Source organism: Pinus tabuliformis, chromosome 2_2 (genome assembly GCF_031772625.1).
Source record: "Pinus tabuliformis cultivar Carrire ecotype Pingquan chromosome 2_2, CPIR1, whole genome shotgun sequence".
NCBI lineage: Eukaryota > Viridiplantae > Streptophyta > Pinopsida > Pinales > Pinaceae > Pinus > Pinus tabuliformis.
Window position 1 is genome coordinate 910892883 of NC_142300.1, and position 18991 is coordinate 910911873.

General features: G+C 34.8%; 1 pseudogene; it reads left to right on the plus strand.

Annotated features, from left to right (window-relative positions):
• The first annotated feature begins 11829 nt into the window (after positions 1-11829).
• LOC149195981 (4-alpha-glucanotransferase DPE1, chloroplastic/amyloplastic pseudogene) lies at positions 11830-12726 on the plus strand (annotated as a pseudogene).
• The last annotated feature ends 6265 nt before the right edge of the window (positions 12727-18991 follow it).

An 18991-nucleotide genomic window follows, 5' to 3' on the forward strand; every position in this document is an offset into this window, starting at 1 on the left:
GTTGCTGGGTCAATACATAATTCAACTATATACGATTCCTCCATTGCAATAACGAGTTCGACAATGTCACCATATCGTTTCCATTTCACCATGCTTAATGCATGATTAGCAGCACGGGAATCATAGAATTGACCAGTTTGTGTTGACCGTTTGCGTGGAAACTCTACTAGCTAGGTGCCCCCATACACTAACCCCCTATGCTCGAATCTGTGGTCCATTCATTTTATTTTATCTTCGAAAAAGAAGACCAGAAACACAAAAATCCGGCAAACGACGCAGCACACCCACTGCAAGGGAGCAGATGCCTCTCATGATCAAGAACAGAGACGATGTGTAGTTGATGCCACACAGTGCATTGCAACACAGATCCACTGTAGAGCAGTTGTCAGAAGGAGACCCAAATATGGAGCACTTGTTTAACATAGCGATAGAATTACTTATCGAGGATTTGGTGGCGATAGAATTGCTTGTCAAGAATTTTCGAGACAGAGGCACAACTATTGTTGCAGTTGCGTGGCATAATGAATTTTCAATTGGGGGAGGAGGATGCCTCTCAAATGAAGTGTGGCCATATCTATCATACCAATGACATTTCCACATGGCTGGGATTTCTGAATATCTGTCCAATATGCCGCCGTGATTTCAAAATACGTGGGTCGGGTCATGTTGAAGTCTGCCGGTTGAACAGGTTGCAGACCCACGTCACAGAGTTGTGACAAGAATTTAAGGTCATGGGTAGCTGCCGAGCAGGCAAATGCAGACCGTCAAGTGGGTGCAGATGTGAAGTGTGACCCCTGGTGACGCAACTATTCGTACAGGCTCATAATTTGATTAATTAACATAAGAATTACAAAAATAATATATATATATATATATATATATATATATATATATATATATATATATATATATATATATATATATATCTATCTATCTATCTATCTATCTATCTATATATAGAGAGTGATAAAAAAAGTTTATTATTGGAATTATTTAAAAGAAATAAAAAATAAAAATAATAACAATAATAGAGTTAAAAAAAATAAAAAATAAAAATTCAGAATTATTAACAGAAAGAAAAAGAGAAAAAATATACAAGGGAATATTACTGATGAGTTACATGACGAGAGAGGATGGCCAGATTATATAGATCGAGACAACGACACTAAGTGAAGAAAATTCATAGCAATATAGTTTTGTGGACAAAGCTTCTGAAGGAAGGGGCTATGTTATGAATATAATTCATAACAAGTAATTAAATAAAATAAACATAAATATTAAATAATTAAATATTAATTAGGTTAAATAGTCATTAATTTGAGTGAAAAGGCATGTCTAAAAGACATGCCCATTCACGAAAGGACACCTGCTTAGGTATATAAATGCGGGTCCTCATTGTAAACATTCATCACATATACATTTTATATATATTAATAATTATTATTATTAAATACCTCCTGTGTATTTTTACATTCAAGTTTCCAAGCTATTAGTTTTCTTGCTTCAGCCATAATTTTTATGCTTCAACTTTCCATTCTTACACCTAGTCAACTGGCCCTCCATATTCACCACCACTGCCTCACACCAGTTGTATACCATGGATTCCCAACATTCCACGACTGTCTGCATCTATGCCCATGTGGCTAGATGAAGGGAAGCACTGCCACACAGTTTGCAAATAGTGAAAGCAATGGTCCTCAAGGGTAAAATCTCGATGGTATAAATGTCAATTCTCCCATCCTTGGGTGGTGCACCCCTGCAAAAGCGTCGTAGATACCCATCAGTAGTATCTCCCCCCATCCTCGATCCGAATAGTGAAATATCAGCTCCCCGATGAGACAACCCAGTCAAGAAGTAGATGTCATCGACATCAATGGTAAGGTGATGATAAAAAATCACAAAGCACTGTTCCTAGACATTCCAGGTCCTTACCAGCCACGTCATCAGATCTACCTGAGCTTTCATCCCAGGAATGAGCCAGTATTTCAGGAGGCCACAAGTCCTGAGAGTCTGCATGGTGGCTGGATCTGCCAAAGCTGCCAAATCATTGGCTTCATGCTCTCTTTCCCTCCACTCCATTTTGAGAAATCAAATGATCTGAAATGACAATTTTAAAGTAATTAGAATCGTCTTAAAAATTAATCTCATGTTTTTTCTAGCTCAAAACTTGTTAAAAAATAAACCCCCGGCGCTTGCACGACTGCCCTTTTTGGATAGGGCGCAGCTGTGTAGTTTTTTCCCGCATAATTCCACGCAGGGCATGATTTCTAAGTGGAAAATTTTATCGGCTTGCGCAAGCACGATTGAAAAAAAACCCTCATAGGGCCATGGGCGCATTTTTAAACAAAGTTTTGCTCTAAAAAATTAAATGAAAGCTCAAAATGAAATTCTAAATGGATAAAAATCTAAGTTAAGGAGAGATCTTCTACCTTGAAGAAATGGTGCGCGATTTCGTCCACTGGTTGGCTCGGAATCAGTCCTGGAAGTCTGGTGGTAAAACTCCTCTCTCTGCTCTCAAATGGTAAAAATTCATATGGTAAAAATAATTTATTTTTTCCCACTTTTATAAGTTTTTTGGAGTTAATTTTTTAATGTTTAAAACCTTTTTGAGAGGGAAAATGACCTTTTTGAGCAGTTATGACGAGTTATTGAGTTTAAATGTGTAGGATTGGTTATGGAATGAACATGAATCATTTTGACATTTTAGTAGACTTTTATCACTTTTCATGCTCTTAAAGAATTATGAAAAGCGAAAATCATGGAGTCTTCTTTTAAGCCTTTTTCAGACTCTTTCAAAATGAAAATATTGCCAAGTACTTTCCTGTTCGAACTCGTAAAAGTAAATGAACAACCATCCACTCAGTATAAGTTTACCCCTTTTACAGACTGAGCTAGGACTCTTTACAAAAAAGGGGTACGATGACCGAACATGGTCAATAGAGTTCTCTCTTGTATTATTTTATCCTTTTTCGGACATGAGAGACTAAAACTGACGAAAAAAATCTAATGGAGTCTATTTTTTTTTTTCTTCTGACTCTCTAAAATTGAAAAATGTTGAGCTTCACTTTCTCCGAGCTCGTTAAAATTTTATGGTAAAAGAACTAAATGAGTTTCCTTTTTGTGTCTTTTTCAAACTCTTAAAAGAAAATGAAATCGAGTTAATCCTTTACTGGATTTGTAAAAACTAAACAGTATAGGACCCGTTAAGCATAATGGGACCAAACCATTCCTTCTTAGGGTTCATTAAAAATACTTCGATGGATTCATCCGAAGGATGAGCTTACAGTCCAAGCATATGTTATCCTCCTCAAGCTTGTAAAAAATAAAGAGGTACTTGCTAGTAATGGTGGGGGAAAATTGGGAAAAGGTGTCCATTTTACATTATCATTTTTAAAAGGTAGCATGTCGCTCTTGAACACGACACTCCATCACACTCATGTCTGGGTTGGGAAATCCATTTGCCTTATAGTTAATCGAACCTCATTGAAATTATTCATGGTTTTGGGTATTATTGTTAAGTCAAATGCTGCCAAGTCATTGTCGTACCGTTATGTGTTCAGGCAAAGTTCAACCTCAATTCAAAACCCCTTTGCAGATTCTATGCCCTCAATCACATCGACCATCCTTGAGTTAGTCCTTGCAAACTATTTTCAAAACTTGACACTAAGTTTCGTGTCGTAGGCTTTCCTACGACAGATTGCTTCCTATCGACTTTAACTCATTATCTAGGAAGTTGGTTTAGAAACCTTCAGTACATTGAAGCCTACACGCCTTAATGGCAAGTTTCTCACTTTCGATGATAGGTTCTCATCATTGGCCTTCGATCGAAGGATTCTATGAGTGTTCGACTTCAGCTCACCTATTCACACTTCATAGATTGTACTAGAAATACCTTGAAGAGCCATTGTCATTATTGGTGGTTTCTCTTGCACTTGTTAATGGTTCACATTATTGACCGATAATCAAGTGGTTTCTGCAATGTTCGATTTCAAAACATTCATTTGGAAGGTTAGATTCGTACTGTGGATCGAGAAATGGAGATCAAGACCCTGGATCTAGTTTCATCAATCCAGGTTGCGAGGAGATTTTATATTCATGATTATGTAGACAGATGGCAGTGCCCATACTATATCTACCATCTATATGATTTTAGTTTTTCTAGGCTTATTCATTGAGTTCGCTTTACTCTGACTATGGGAATGCCTACCTCAAAGATGATTTTTGATATATATTCAAATTGTATTTCTTGAATGTGCCTTGCAGGTTTCCGACCATTGCCTCTGATCCGATCCTTGGAATGATAAAGCTCTTAAATCTTTTAAACTTATTTTACAGACTTCACACTTTAGGGGGCAATCTGTTACATGTCAATTTGTCACCATGACACTTGATCAGTTTATGGGTCTTTTTACCATCCATGAACATGTTTGAATCAACTCCTTCAGAAGTCAAACAACCCAAAATATTTTGAATTAGATGAGAAATTTGAGAAAAATAGTTGTCACACCTTGTTAAGTTCCACCTGTTTCGATTTTTCTAGATTTTCCCGCGCATGCATTGAAACTGACTCTGAGAATAGCACAGAGCTGCACTCTGACTGCCATTATAAACCTGTTCAGGTGAATTCTAGAAAGTAAAAATAAAATATACATTCTAGAAACATAGTTGGTCGAATATTTCCCAACTGAAAGCTTCCAAGTGATTCCTATTCAAACTATAACTCTCATATGATGCATCTCCATCCATTTTCTCATGGTAACCTAATACCTTAAAGAAGGAGTCTCATCCTCCTCTTTTGGATCTAAAACTTCCTCCTCTTAGTCTATAAAATGACTAGAGGGTAAAGGGATTAAGGAGGTTAGAACTCAGAGTAGACAAACTTATGCTGTTGGTTTGAGATTGGAAAGCTTGTCATCTAAGGAGGAGATTGAAGGCATTTGGGAGGGACTTCATGACATCAAGGCTAAGGTTGTAAGTTTCCTCTTAATCTTTGATTAATACAAATGAACACTTTCTCCCATTGATTTGTCTTATTGGAATGATGAATGGTTTACAATAGTTTATAATGTTTATTAAGGAAAATTCAATTCCTAATTTCCTTGATCGTTAGGTTAAGTTGTTTGGATTATTATATCGCATGTGCTTTTGATCCTTTTATGGTTGATGTTTATAGGCCTTATCAAGCATTGAAGAGTTGCATCAAATCACAACAAGGGATATTCATCGAGGATTTCGTGAAAGAGGTAAGAGGCTCATCCATTAGCTTTAATTCTTATAATTCAAACAAGTTTGACTTAGGGAAAGAGTCAGTTCAATTGCCTTGCTTGTTTCTAGTTTCCATCAAGGATCTAGGGCGATCGCTCTTGTCCACAAGAGGTATTATCCAACGTAAAAATAACATATATTGAAACAAAGAAATAATTTCAATGCTTTGAATCAAGAACAAGAAATAAATACAAAAAGATGGACTAAAGCCTATGGGTTGGGCCTAAATCCAAGGGTTTCAACCCTCCAAAACTAACTCAGATGCAGACCAATGGTAAAATTCTCATTAATAGAAAATGATAGTCACATATATCATATGAAAAATAAGAGTAACAATGTCAAGCACTAGGCTCTCAGTAACTACCCTTTGCTGCAACAAAATATCAAATCCTAATGAGCATCTTAGCTGGTTTATTTATACAAAAAAGTAGCTGATGGAACCTAGGCTTGAAAAGAGGAGTGGTTTCCTACAAGATCTCGAGATTTTTGGATCTAGTCCTCTTTAATCTTCACATGTGCTTGGAATCCCTCAACTGCTAGTGAATTTGAGATGTGAGTGAGGATCCTGTGATCTCAAGCATAGTTTGAGAGTTAATGAGGCGGAAAAGCCCCCCTATATTCTCTCTTGCTTGTCTCCATCAATCCCCTTCATAGTAAATGCCTCCAAAAATGCCTCTTTTCCTGCAAATTAATCAAATTAGGCCATACAATATGACAAAAATCCTTTAGTCTTCCTACTAAGCATATTATGGCTAAAAATGTGAATTCATGTGAGAAAATGGGATTTTTAAGGGTTAGAGGATAACACAATGAACTTCAAAATATACCTATTGATGGGACCCATCATTCTCCAGAAGAACTAGGTTTACATGACCTAGATCTAGAATTCAATATGATCATAGAAAAATATATCACTGGAATTTTTTCCTCAGCTCACCATCCCTTGGGTAATGACACATGTAATGAATTATCTGATGTTGAAGATATCCCATTCTTTTCAAATTCACGATTTGATGATCTAGATTTTGAGTTGATAGAAGGTGATGAGGTAATACGTGACAGAGAAGAAAAAATCTAATTATTGAGCATCCTTCTTATAGCTCACAGTCTCCAACTTAAAATGGACTTAATATTTCATTTCAAGTTGTTCATGAAACCTCTCCAATATATGCATATTTGGTTATAAATCCTGGAGAATATTATGACCTGGGTGATTTATTTGGTGATACTGAAACCTCTCATGAAATTGTTGACTCCAATGTTAGGATATTCTGACACATTGGAAATATTAAGTATAACTTGGTCTAGTATAGAGTTAGGTAAAGTGTGTTTATTTACTATTGTACATTTTGTAACTTACAATCCGACGGTCACGATATGTAGTGATCCGACGGTTCATTCTCTCCTCGGTATTATCGACACTTGATCTGTGGCTTAACACCCAATTGGTCCATGATCTCTATTTAAAGAGAATGGAAGGTCATTTGTAGGTTAACCGTTCATGAGAGAAGCTTATGTAAATTTTCATTCTTTTATTAATAAATTGCCTGAAGTGGCCGCGTTGGATCAGGCCGTGGACTGTTTCCCTCTTTGAGGGTTTAAACCACGTCAAAAGTACTGGTGTATTGATCTGCGATCTGTTTGTGAGCGGTGTCCTTTGGTGTTTTGTCTGAGGAACTTACCCTGTAAATTCCTACATCCAATAGTTGGTGTCTAGTTAATAATGATCCTGTTGAAATAAGCGCTGACAACTGTTTATATGCATAATCTGATTTGACCATTCTCTCAAAATTTAACTATCTAACATTTGAAAGTTCAGGAACTTGTGAGGGAGTCGAGTTCATTCAACTTTTTTGATGGTTATGTCAAGTTCTCATGATCCTGATCAAACCCTTCAACTAAGTTGGGTTGGAATTTTCTCGCATAATTATTTTTTTAGAAATGTTTCACTGGATGCCCATTGCTGAAAGATGTTCAACACTTTCAAGATAATTTTCCTAATATTCAAGATTGAGTTTCTGATTTGATAGAAGATTCTAGTTTGGTTAATTTATCTTTATGCAAACCTCTTGTATTAAATCCATGGTTGGAAATCATATCTTGCATAGATGTAAATGGTTTCAAAGCTTGTTTTCCTAATTATCAAAACAAAAATGACCATTGGATGAAAGATTCGTATCTGTTAAGCACTTATGTGAACAATCAACTTCTCATCTCTCATGTGCATGTTTTGAAGCTAATCATTTTTGTTCTGGCACAAGCTATCCTTTTTAGTGTTAGTAAATGCTTGAGTTACTTGGCAGATCAAAACTTTCATGTAGACACATTAATCCCCAAAGATGACATGAATATTGAATTTAATATGATATATATTTTTCTCATAGCACCTTCTAGTCTCCTGTCAGCTTGTTTGATGATCCTTGAATGCTAATTGGCTTTTTGGGCCCAATAAATTAGCAACAGATACAAATTCCTTCGATTTACATGTTGTTGGTCTAGTTTACAACTAGGTTCAAGGTGATCATCTGTTATATTTTGAGGAATAAATAGATGGATTCTCAACTCATTTTCCCATTGATTTCTGATTTTCACCATGTGAAGAGGAGGACTTTTCCATCCGAATCATTTGTGAGATCTCACAAATCGAATCATCCCTGTCTTTGAACAGTGGAGGATCTTGTGTGTTAACTCACCAACATGGTACAAGACACTGGATTTAACAAATGTACTTTAATTAGTCATTTTCCCACCAGGACATCTAATGGTAGTTTTTTTTTACATCAATTGATCTTATCAAGACCATACATCTTTATGATTCATCATCTAAAGTCTTAGGTTCTTGTTGAGAAGTTGAGGCACTTCAACTTTTACTGATGGTCATGTCAGGTCCTCATGATCTTGACAAGGTTTCTAAATGAGATTAGGTCACGTTTTCCTCATAAGGTTGTATCCATAATTCAATTGCACTGATGGAAAGTTCATTTTCCCACGAGTTTTAGGATTTTCGAATGGGTTGTTTCGAATATCATGGTCGAATCATTGATTGCCTAGAGGAATCTTATCTAGTGAACTCTGTTGTTAATAATAAGTTTTAATCTTAGTTGATGTTTGCTAAGAACGAAAATGTGGATGAATGTACATGTGTGAGATTATTTCAGGGTATTCATGTCCATAATTCTATCAACTCGAGGTAGGATTGAAACTCAGGTAGAGAAAAATTTTGTGGCACATTTTTCTGCCAATAGGCAAGGCCTTCAAATTCTTGTGCAAGTAATACATGTAAATTTTCTTTAATTCACACATTATTTTGTCTTGGTATTGATCGCTAATATCTTTACACTTGTAGGCCAAGGGCAACTCTTATGGATGCAATGGAAATTAAACTTCACATAATCCTGACCTTGTGGTTAAATATATTAGGATTTATATTTAGTTGTGCTTATTTTGTTTATTTAGGTCTTTGTACTTTCTTGCGTTGCTTGCATTGACATTCCATATATTTTAGTTGCATTTTAGTTTGCATGGCATTGCATCACACAAAATTTTCGTTCTTTCTTGCATTGTTTCCATTTATTGCATTTTAACTTTGTTTTATCCTTGATTTGCGTTTCCTTCTGGTTTACATTGGATCACATGTAGCTTCTCATTTGAATCCTTTTCCTCTACATGTCCTGCAAGTTTGTAAGTAATGACACCCACGAAGAGCTTCCATCATCCCCTTTATCCATTCACTTGGCTTGTCTAGAACATTGAAATCCCATCCAGTGTTCTTGTGTGATTGTTGTGGTCTCATCAAAGGGAAATTGCTTCTAGATATTGGTGTTGAAACCATGTCCCCTATGTTTATACATGAGTCACCTTCATCAACAAGGAAAATATGATTAGACACTTGTGGGAAAATCTTATCAGTTCATAGGAACTATATCTATAGCCTGAAGTATTTTTCTGGCATGGTCCCAATATTTCATCTGTGTGTTTCATTGTCTACGTGACAGTTGAAGACGTGATGTGGAAACATGATACGAGGACACACCTAACTCATAATGTCTTTTCATTTTTGTCAAACAAGAAAAAACCTCTCTTTCTCGTAAAATAAGTTGGGATCCCTCTTCTGCCTTGACACAATGAACAACTGAATAAAATATGCCAATCTGCATCCAAAAGAAAATAAAATAAAGGGTGAAAGAAGAGAAGGGCTTTCTACATAGAGAGGTGAGGCAAGCAATTTTGCTCGGGGTACTAAACATGCTTGTTGACAATGAAGCAATGCTTGTGATTTCTTGAGTGACTCCGTTGGGGTACCAGATAGGCCTGCTGACAACAAAGCAACACCAGAAACTTGGTTTAAATTTATGAATATAATAAGCCCTCTGTCATGTTTTTTGTATCGTCGTTGAAGGTTGACATGTGTGAGTTCTTAATGCGGTGTTTAAAGACTAAAGGGACCTAGTTGTGGATCATATGAACAACATAATTACAAATGGTCAAGTTACTTAAGTGGTAACCATAATATCTAGTTCAATACTTCCTTGCATCCATGATAAGACTCAATCCATGGAAGGGACTAAGCCAGAGATACTAGATTCTACCAGTGGTTCGCCATATGTTGTAGCTGCTACAACACCACCCATTTTTTTTTCTACCACCAAATTTTAGGTCCTCCCTATGCTTGTCCAAGGTTCTAAGAGTCATTCTTATGACTGCGAATTAATCAAGTTTTGCAATGACATAGTTGTCATTAAACCCCATCAACGCTTACACTCACATGATGCATGTTATTTTTATTCCTCTTAACCTATGTTGGATCTTGATTGTATTGATGCATTAGGGTTTAGAGGAGTACCTTATGTTGATAGACATACTTCCCCTTAATCCTCATATTTTGAATTTATTAGGATGTAAGAAAATGTTGCCTTGACTTTACATTTGTATAGTTATTCTAGACTATCATTACAATGAGTAAAAGACTAAGCCATTTTGGCTAGACCCTTCCCCTGACCCTCATGATAATTTCATAGCATTTTAGATAGATTATTACATTACATTTGGAGCCACACTGCGATGCAAATAATTGTAGTCATCAAGTTTGTCAATTTAGTGTCCTTGAGGGTAATATGTGCAAGGCTAAGGGTGTGAATGTCTTATCATAGTTCTGGTTTGTGTTCTCCACCAAAGGGAGCATTTGGACAAAGCCATACTACACATGGGGTGGTGGAAGGGCAGGGACTCTACTCTCTCTTTGCAATCTTTTGGCAGTGAGCTTCATCAAACATATGGGAAGTTGTATTCCAATTCCCAATGAAATAAATCAAGCCATAAATAAGAATTACATTTTAATGGCTAATGGGGAGGCAACAATGATTACCACGCTTGGGTTCAATAAACACCACTAAGAGAGCGAGGGCAGCTACATAGTGGTAGCAAGGATTCGAGAAGTTGAACATAACATGGAAATGATGAGAAACCCACCCAAAATAGATCATGAAAATAATGATGGCGACACAAAGGCAACACTACAATTACTTGTGAGAACACACACCATGAAATACTAAGGCATATGTGACTACCAAATTTATGTTACCAGAAACGAGAAACGAGAAATGACAATGAGATGAGAAACAAAATTTAAAGGTTTCGCATTCAAGAAATTAAGAGAGAAAAAATAAGGAAAATATGAAAAACATAAATAAATGAAATTTTAATAATCACATAGTGAATCAAATAACATGTCTCATTACTTAACATTGTAAACTGTTAATAAAATTCTATACAAACTTAGCTAGAAAGATATTTTGTTCAGTCTTTAAAGCTAGGAATATATATGCCACATGTGTCTGTTCTAGTTAAATATGTGTTACTATTCATTTCAACCAAGTAAATAGATCCAAATTCAACTCTTAAATTAAACCCAATGAAAAAATAAATCCATTACAAAATTTAGGAAATTTATCTATCAATAAATCCAACACAAAATTTAGGGAATTTATGTATAAATGCTAGCAGTAAGATCATTCTCAAAAAGTTTTGGCTATCCTACCTATCTCAGAAATTTGAGGAGTAGATAGGAAAAATTCCTACAGTCAAACATCTTGCATTAATGAACTTATTAAGTGGTACAATCCCCTTGAACAAAGTTAGCACTAAAATCAGTCCAATATTTCTTTACAACTTACATCATCTAAGTTATCGAGGATGTCAGTTCTCAATGAAGTCAACCAAAGATCCCATTATACTTTCAGTGTTAAATTAAATAAACAAGAAATTCTAAAGGCTTCATCAGTTACGTTGAATTTAAATCCAAGTAACAGACCAATTACGTTGAAGCTATGTGACCAAGAAATGTGCGTTGAGGAGGCCATCCACATAGATGTCACTATGGATTTTTTTCCCACCATGCGAACTAGTTTGTGATGAAATCCTGCCTTGTGGCCATAAATGTGCCATGGTTCTGGACCACCTCCAAATCAAGAATTCGTATTGAAACAAAGGAAAAGAAAAAAAAATATTCAAGAAATTGATGGAAGTCACGCACTTAACGCTAGCCCTCCATAATTTCCATTTCAAAGGCAATGCCAAGCAGTCCATAATTACGCTCATAAGAAAGGCATTAGGATTATTCGGGACATCCCCATTTATGTTGGAGGGAATAATGGAGATGTATGGCCCAATAGAAGCCAATTTCAACTGAATAGAGCTGGCCGCCCCACTCCTATCACTGGCGTTCCTCCTAATGCATTCAGTAATACTTGACAACTATGAGGCAACCCCTCGTATGATTGGAAAAAGATGGAAATAAAGGATTTCTCTTGGTGGGTACAACACATGAAGCACCCATTTGACCTTTGTGATGAATTTTGAATTGCCCATTTCTGAGGACTTTCTGGATATTAGGCTGTTCCTGCAGAGTCAGAGACTGCTATGTAAGGAACACGGAAGGTGGGTCCAAAGGAGGCATTTTTTAATGCTATCGACAAAGCAGTTGGAAAGATAGACATAATTACCGAAGATTATCTTGGTGTTATTACCAGTGATGTTGTACAATTGTGCAAAGATGTCGGTGCACTTGGAATGGCAGCTCTCCAATTCGCATTTGGGAGTGATTCGAAGAATCGTCATATTCCTCACAATCATGAGCTTGATCAAGTAGTATATATTAGAACACACAACAATGATATGATTGTGGGTTGGTGGCAAATTCTGCCAGAGAAGGAGAAATAAACTGTCATGAAATATTTGAAGATAACTAATGGAAGTGAGATATCATGGAAAATTATTGAGGCTGCTCTCTCTTTAGTTGCCAGAACGTCTACCATTCCAATGATATATGTTTTAGGCCGAATGAATACTCCAACAACTTGATTTAGAAATTGGGGCTGGTGATTCGGCATTGAAGATTTTGATAAATTAGATAGAGAAGCAAAGAAACTCCACTCGTTGATGACCTTGTATAATAGATTGTAATGCAAAGGAATTATGGGGTGTGCTTGGCATTGATTTACAAACATCTGCATATATAGTAACATTCAGGAGTATAAGCAAGGGCTTGCGCATGAGACGAAGGCAATGGTGGGGAATATAAAGGTAGTGAAACAAGCGCAATTTCTTCCGTTTTAAACAATATCTCTGATAAATATCACCGGGAAAATGATATATGTTCTCCAGTTCCATGGATAGGGCTTCAAGGTGATGAAGACAACGATTGTTTCTTTGGACCTCTCAAGCATGAATCTACACGAACTGATGTCTATGCATTTGTTGCAATCGTGTGTTCATCTCAATACAAAAGAAAACACAAATAACACAAATTGGAGGATGCGATAATCCCACGCCCAAAGGAGCTTTGAAAAAGATTCAGATAATGCTACAGTTTGCACACAAATAACAATGTAATGCATGGTAAACGGATATGTCGACACATTGTCAAAGAAGGCGTGGAAAGGTGATACATTGTCTCAAAGGCGGTGACATATGAGTTGTGATTCATGATATAGGGACGGTAACAAATATGGCAATGCATTACAATAAATGACTGTACTCAGAATATGGGGCCATGACAACTATGATAAAGAGAAACTACGTGAAGCATTGTGATGTACTAAGTAGAGGTGTTGATAAAGTTAACTAGTACACTATAAATAAGTCTAATATGATAGGAGCCATACAAAAGAAACAAAGGATATTAAAGAGGAAAACCAGTCCGAGGAGATCCTCCTCACCAAGGATAAAGGAAAGCTGGGCCCAGCAATGTTAATACCGATAATTCAGGGCTATGAATGCTTGTTAATTATTATTTGTGATATTTGCTTCTTATTTCATTTAAAGTGTATTTGTCTTGATATTTAATCAATAGTTGTCTGTGTTTGTAGGATTGGAATTACAGAGCATTCGTTCATCATTGTCTAAATGCTTTATGGATGCTTGTAACAATTTGTTGGGTAAACAACCTTGGTACAGGGCCACTATTTTTCTACAATAAATCTGGTTGACTTTCTAATTATCATATTGTAAAAATATTAGTATCATTAATGACAATCTTGGAAAAGGACAAAAGAGTGAATATCAAAGATCATCTAGAAGATCGAAAGTCATGGTGGAAGTCTAAAAGTCCAAGAAGAGATAGAGAGCCAATAGGAAGGTCATGAGGGAAGTTCAAGAGTCATGGGAAGGTGAAAGGTTACCCCCACCTCTATAAATACACCTTCATGCCTTACACAAGGGACTCTTAGCACTTAATTAAGCTAGGTTAGTCTTAGGATTGTGATCTTGTACTTGAGGAGCTTAAAGCCTTCGCTCTTGGTAGCCTATAGGTGGAGGGATTGTGAGGCTAGTTCTATGTTATGAAGATGATATGAACTTCTCTCATCCAACTATTGGGTTTTGAGGTGCTGGTGTACATGTATTTGGACGATCGACACTATTAATGAGAAGCTCTTTTGTTCTTGCATTGATTCCCGTGCATTCCTTTGTTGTTATATTGGTTATCAGGTATTTCAGTTATGTATGCGTGTGTTTTACACATTGGTTCCATATTTATGAACTAATTCATTTTCATGCAGCTTGTGTGTAGGTGTTGAATATTTTCTTTTCATTCAATGTTAATATTAGTGGTTGATTGTGAACTAATTTGCAATTGATTGCTAGCATTTTCCCTTTGTGCATATCTTAGTTAGTTTCAGCTATTTGATGCTTCCTTAAGGCATCTTGTTGCTCATGATGTTGTTTTTATGTTCTTATATCATGTTCTGCAAGCCACCAATGGAGAGTTGGTCTTGTTCTCATCCTTATAACATATTTCATTTGGTCTCACACTTGTCTCTACATTTGAATCCAGGAACAAACACACATACATTGGTAGCCGAGTTGGTATTCAGATGGGGTTCATATTCCAACCAATGTGAGGTCTAATTGGAGCTTCATATTGGAGAGACCCCCTTAGTTTTGGTGTATTTTCTAGCACCGTCAATAGGCTCCAAACTTCCACAAGGAAACCCAATGAAAAGCACACTCACAACATTGTCAGAACATGCATATCAACATTCATAGGTTCAACTTGTACAATTCTCCCATCAGAACCTTATCTTCGAGAGCCTCGATTCCATAAGACTATATGCAACATCTTAATTATCTTTTCAATCATGTTTTCAACGTGTTCTTGGTTACATGTTCACCATAACTACTATTAGGCATCTAAATCATGTTATGGCAACATACTACTCCGATTATTTATGCATGCTCATCCATTACTGTATGCACCTAACATATATTCATGCATCTAGCATATCATTATTTGGTACCTATTCAATGGACATCCATCTTTGAATTATTTCATCTCTTTCATTTTGATCATGTCTATGTTATTTTTCATAAGCATATGACAACTTCTCAAAACATTAAAGAAAAATATTAAAACTAGCAAGAGATAGGTTAAGAGTTCCCCCCCATAGTTATGGCTACATCACTCAACCATAAACTTTTGGAACTCTGTTGGGCTTCTCTAGGGAATCTTGTCAGCATCCTGCACGTTTATTTTGCTGCATCAAAATCATATCAATTTTCAAGTAACATCTATGTATTCATATATACAACAAAATATTCTCACAAAAATACACATGCATGAATAGATGTTAATTTAAAACTTAAATTCTTTCATATACTTAAATGCATCTAGGTTCAGTGTTGAACCTTATTTTTTATACCACTTTGTCACATATCTAGTTCCCTAAATGACTTACAGAGGTTACGGGGTACCCAAAATTTTCTTTTTCTTTTACTAGCTTGAAAATAAGCTTTGATACCACTTTGTCACATACCCCTACTAAATTTATCCTAACCACACTTGCAAAAACTTGATTTTCATCTCTCATACATTTTGTCAAACACTTTACATGTAAACCTTTCTTCAAATACTTTGTATACAACCAATTAAATAGCCTTTTTTTTAGACATTTTTTTAAACATTTTGTATGAAATCAAATAAGAAACATTGCTCTAATTCCACTTGTAACATACTAATTGAAATATACCACTCAATCATGCAACTTTTGATTTCTATATTTTAGGTATTTTATCAAATATTTTGTATGCAAATTGTAATAAAACATCTTTAACACATTTCTTCAAATGCTTTGCATGCAAATGGGCATAGATTATCTATAACAGCACTATCATACAACAATGCTAACATACAACAATACTATCCCCATCCACAAAACAACATTTTCCATTAGGGGAATTTTGAGGTTAAAAGTGGGCCACAAAATGAAAAATGTACTAAGAAAATCAACTTTAAGAGAAACCTAGGAGAGGATAATTTTGGAGTGAAAAGAAGAAAGCTATTTTTTTAGTCATATTTTTTACTTAACTCCTTGTAGGTTTACTCAAATTTCAAGTTTATACACTCATTGGATATGGAATTAGATTCTACTTCCAATGAGTACCCACTCTACATATTTTTGAGTAGATCCACATTAAGAAAAATTCAAAATATATTAAAAAGAGTGTTTGAATTTTTTTTAATATATTTTATTTTTTTCTCGGTGTGGATCTACTAAAAAGTATGCAAATTGGGTACTCATTGGATGCAAAATCTAATTCCGCCTCCAATGAGTGTACACACTTGAAATTTGAGCAAACCAACAAGGAGATAAGTAAAAAATACAATAAAAAAATGTAGTTTTCTTTCTTTTCTTTTAAAAATTCACGACTCTTATTGTATTATTTTAGTTAATATTTTATTATTTTCCTTAGGGAGGCTATTTTAGACCTAAAAAGTCCCCTAAAAATTGTGAAGTTTCATCAAACAATTTGTATGCAATGTATCATTAAACCATTTAAGCATTTTTTGCATGCAACAACTTTCTCAAGGAATATCTCCTGAATTATAATAGTCTATGTTTTGAAAATTGAATAAGATGATCAATGGGATTTTCTCTCACTATGATCCAATTTTTAGCTTTTGAAACATGCCAAAAGAAAATTTATAGCAGAAATACCAACATGACTTGTTTCATGCAAGATTTTAGGAGCATCCAACAAGCTCGACTTCCTCTAATCATACCTCCTAAAATTTTGTGACCCAAGATTTGAAAATTGGATTAAAGAATCGACGAGATTTCCCCTCACTATGGTCCAAGTTTCAAATTTTGAAGCCTCCTAGAAAGAAAAATTACAACTGAAATGGCAACATAACATGATTAAAGAAGAATTTAAGAATCCTATCTTCCTCAACCAATGTTGTTACAAAATTTAATACATATAAAAAACTATAGAAATTTAATATAATAGCTACAACCACGATAAATTTGCTGAAGGGTAAATACATGTACATATAAACTTGCTAAAAAGAGAAATTAAATAATCATACATAAGAGATACTTATCTTAAGCCAAATATTTTTCAATTTGGAATTGAAGAAGGGTGAGATACTCTCCACCCAACCATAGCCTCTATTATGCTACAGTATTTCTCATAGTTGGGCACCTTTGAGTTAGATTTTTATGCCTCGAGGGAAAAACTAAACTCATGGATTTAGCACACACATTTCAGAAAAGATTTAACACAAAAATTGAAGGCCAATCTCCTCCACACACAAGATATAATCTCAGTGTTCAACCTTTCCATTCCTTGACCAGGCCTATAAACATAAAAAAATGAAAATATAGGTCTGCAAGGCACAAGGGAGTCCTTCTCTAATCTCTGTAGTCCCTCGGTCCTCCCTTCTTTGGTGCTTTCTATGCCACACACAAACAAGACAATTCCTAGTCCTCAGAGGCATCCAATCCAAGGAAAAACACTAAAACATATTCAATTCTTGTTAAAAAAGTTGTTTCCAATTATCATGGTAATTCTAATTTCTAAATAAGAGAGACGTATGAGAGTGTAATAGAAGAGAGAAAAAATTGAAGCTTAAGAACCAAGAAAAAAACCCCTTGATGGTCCCTCCCTCTTATTTTTATAATCACACCTTGACCCTTCGTCTTCCCAACTTTAAATTTCTTGGGAAGACTAATCATCACATTAAAAGTATATATCCACCCAAGGTATATTTTTCCTCTTAAGTCAAGTCCCCCCCCCTCCAAGGCATCATAATCTATTGGCTACACCCTTTCTTCAACTCTAGAATTTTTATTAACCAACATAGATCCATCTTAGTTACGAACCTACCAAGCATTGAGAGGGATCAAATCTCTCATGATGAAAATATCTTTTTGAGTACAAAAATTGAGGAATAGTTTGAAACTCAAGAGATTTGATTCCTCTATGCTCTTGGTAGATTTGGAGTTAAGATGGATCTATGCTAGTTTTGAGCAACATACTAATAATATAACTTAAAAAATTCTTTATTTTCACTTGTTTTATATAATATATACATAGCTGATGTTGAAATATTTTATTTAAGATTCACATTTTCCACATTAAAATGTTAATACATACCCTCTCATATTTAGAAGTAGAAAACATATATCCATTTTTGTTGTTAATATATATATATATATATATATATATATATATATATATATATATATATATATATATATATATAGATATAGAGAGAGAGAGAGAGAGAGAGAGAGAGAGAGAGAGAGTTTGTTATTAACATATTTTATATATAGAACTATTTTTATTATCAATATATTTTAAAATGTTACATGTCAAATTTATATTAAACATTGAAGGAATTACAAATATCCATCATAGTTTGAATTAGAAAGAATTTATCATTGTAATAAGAACTATCTAAAAGTAATAATAATAATTCAAATTTCTTTATTTTTCTCTATGTAAGGTTAAGATAAAATATGTTATTTAATATGGAAAATGATATATTTCATTTATGATTGACACTATGTTTTTTGTTTTGTTTTTATTAATATATTTTTGTTTTAAACAATACATGTCAATTGAACATAGAATGAATTACACATCATGTAATATCAATAATTATTTTTACACGTAGTTTGTGTTGGAAATACTGAGAGGACAGTGAATCAATATTTCTTGGTAATTGGAAATTTATTAATCTTTTTAGAGAATTAGTTAATCTTCAACAACATTTAATCAAATAACAAAAATAAGTAAACAACACCATTCGACAATGCATAATAATCATCACAGTGAACATATAGATTTTTAGGTGGAAAATGCCCTTCGGGTCAAAAACCATGGAACACTTCTTAATATTTATCTTCTTCTTCAAAAATAATAATTACATCAAGTTTTTAGCTCC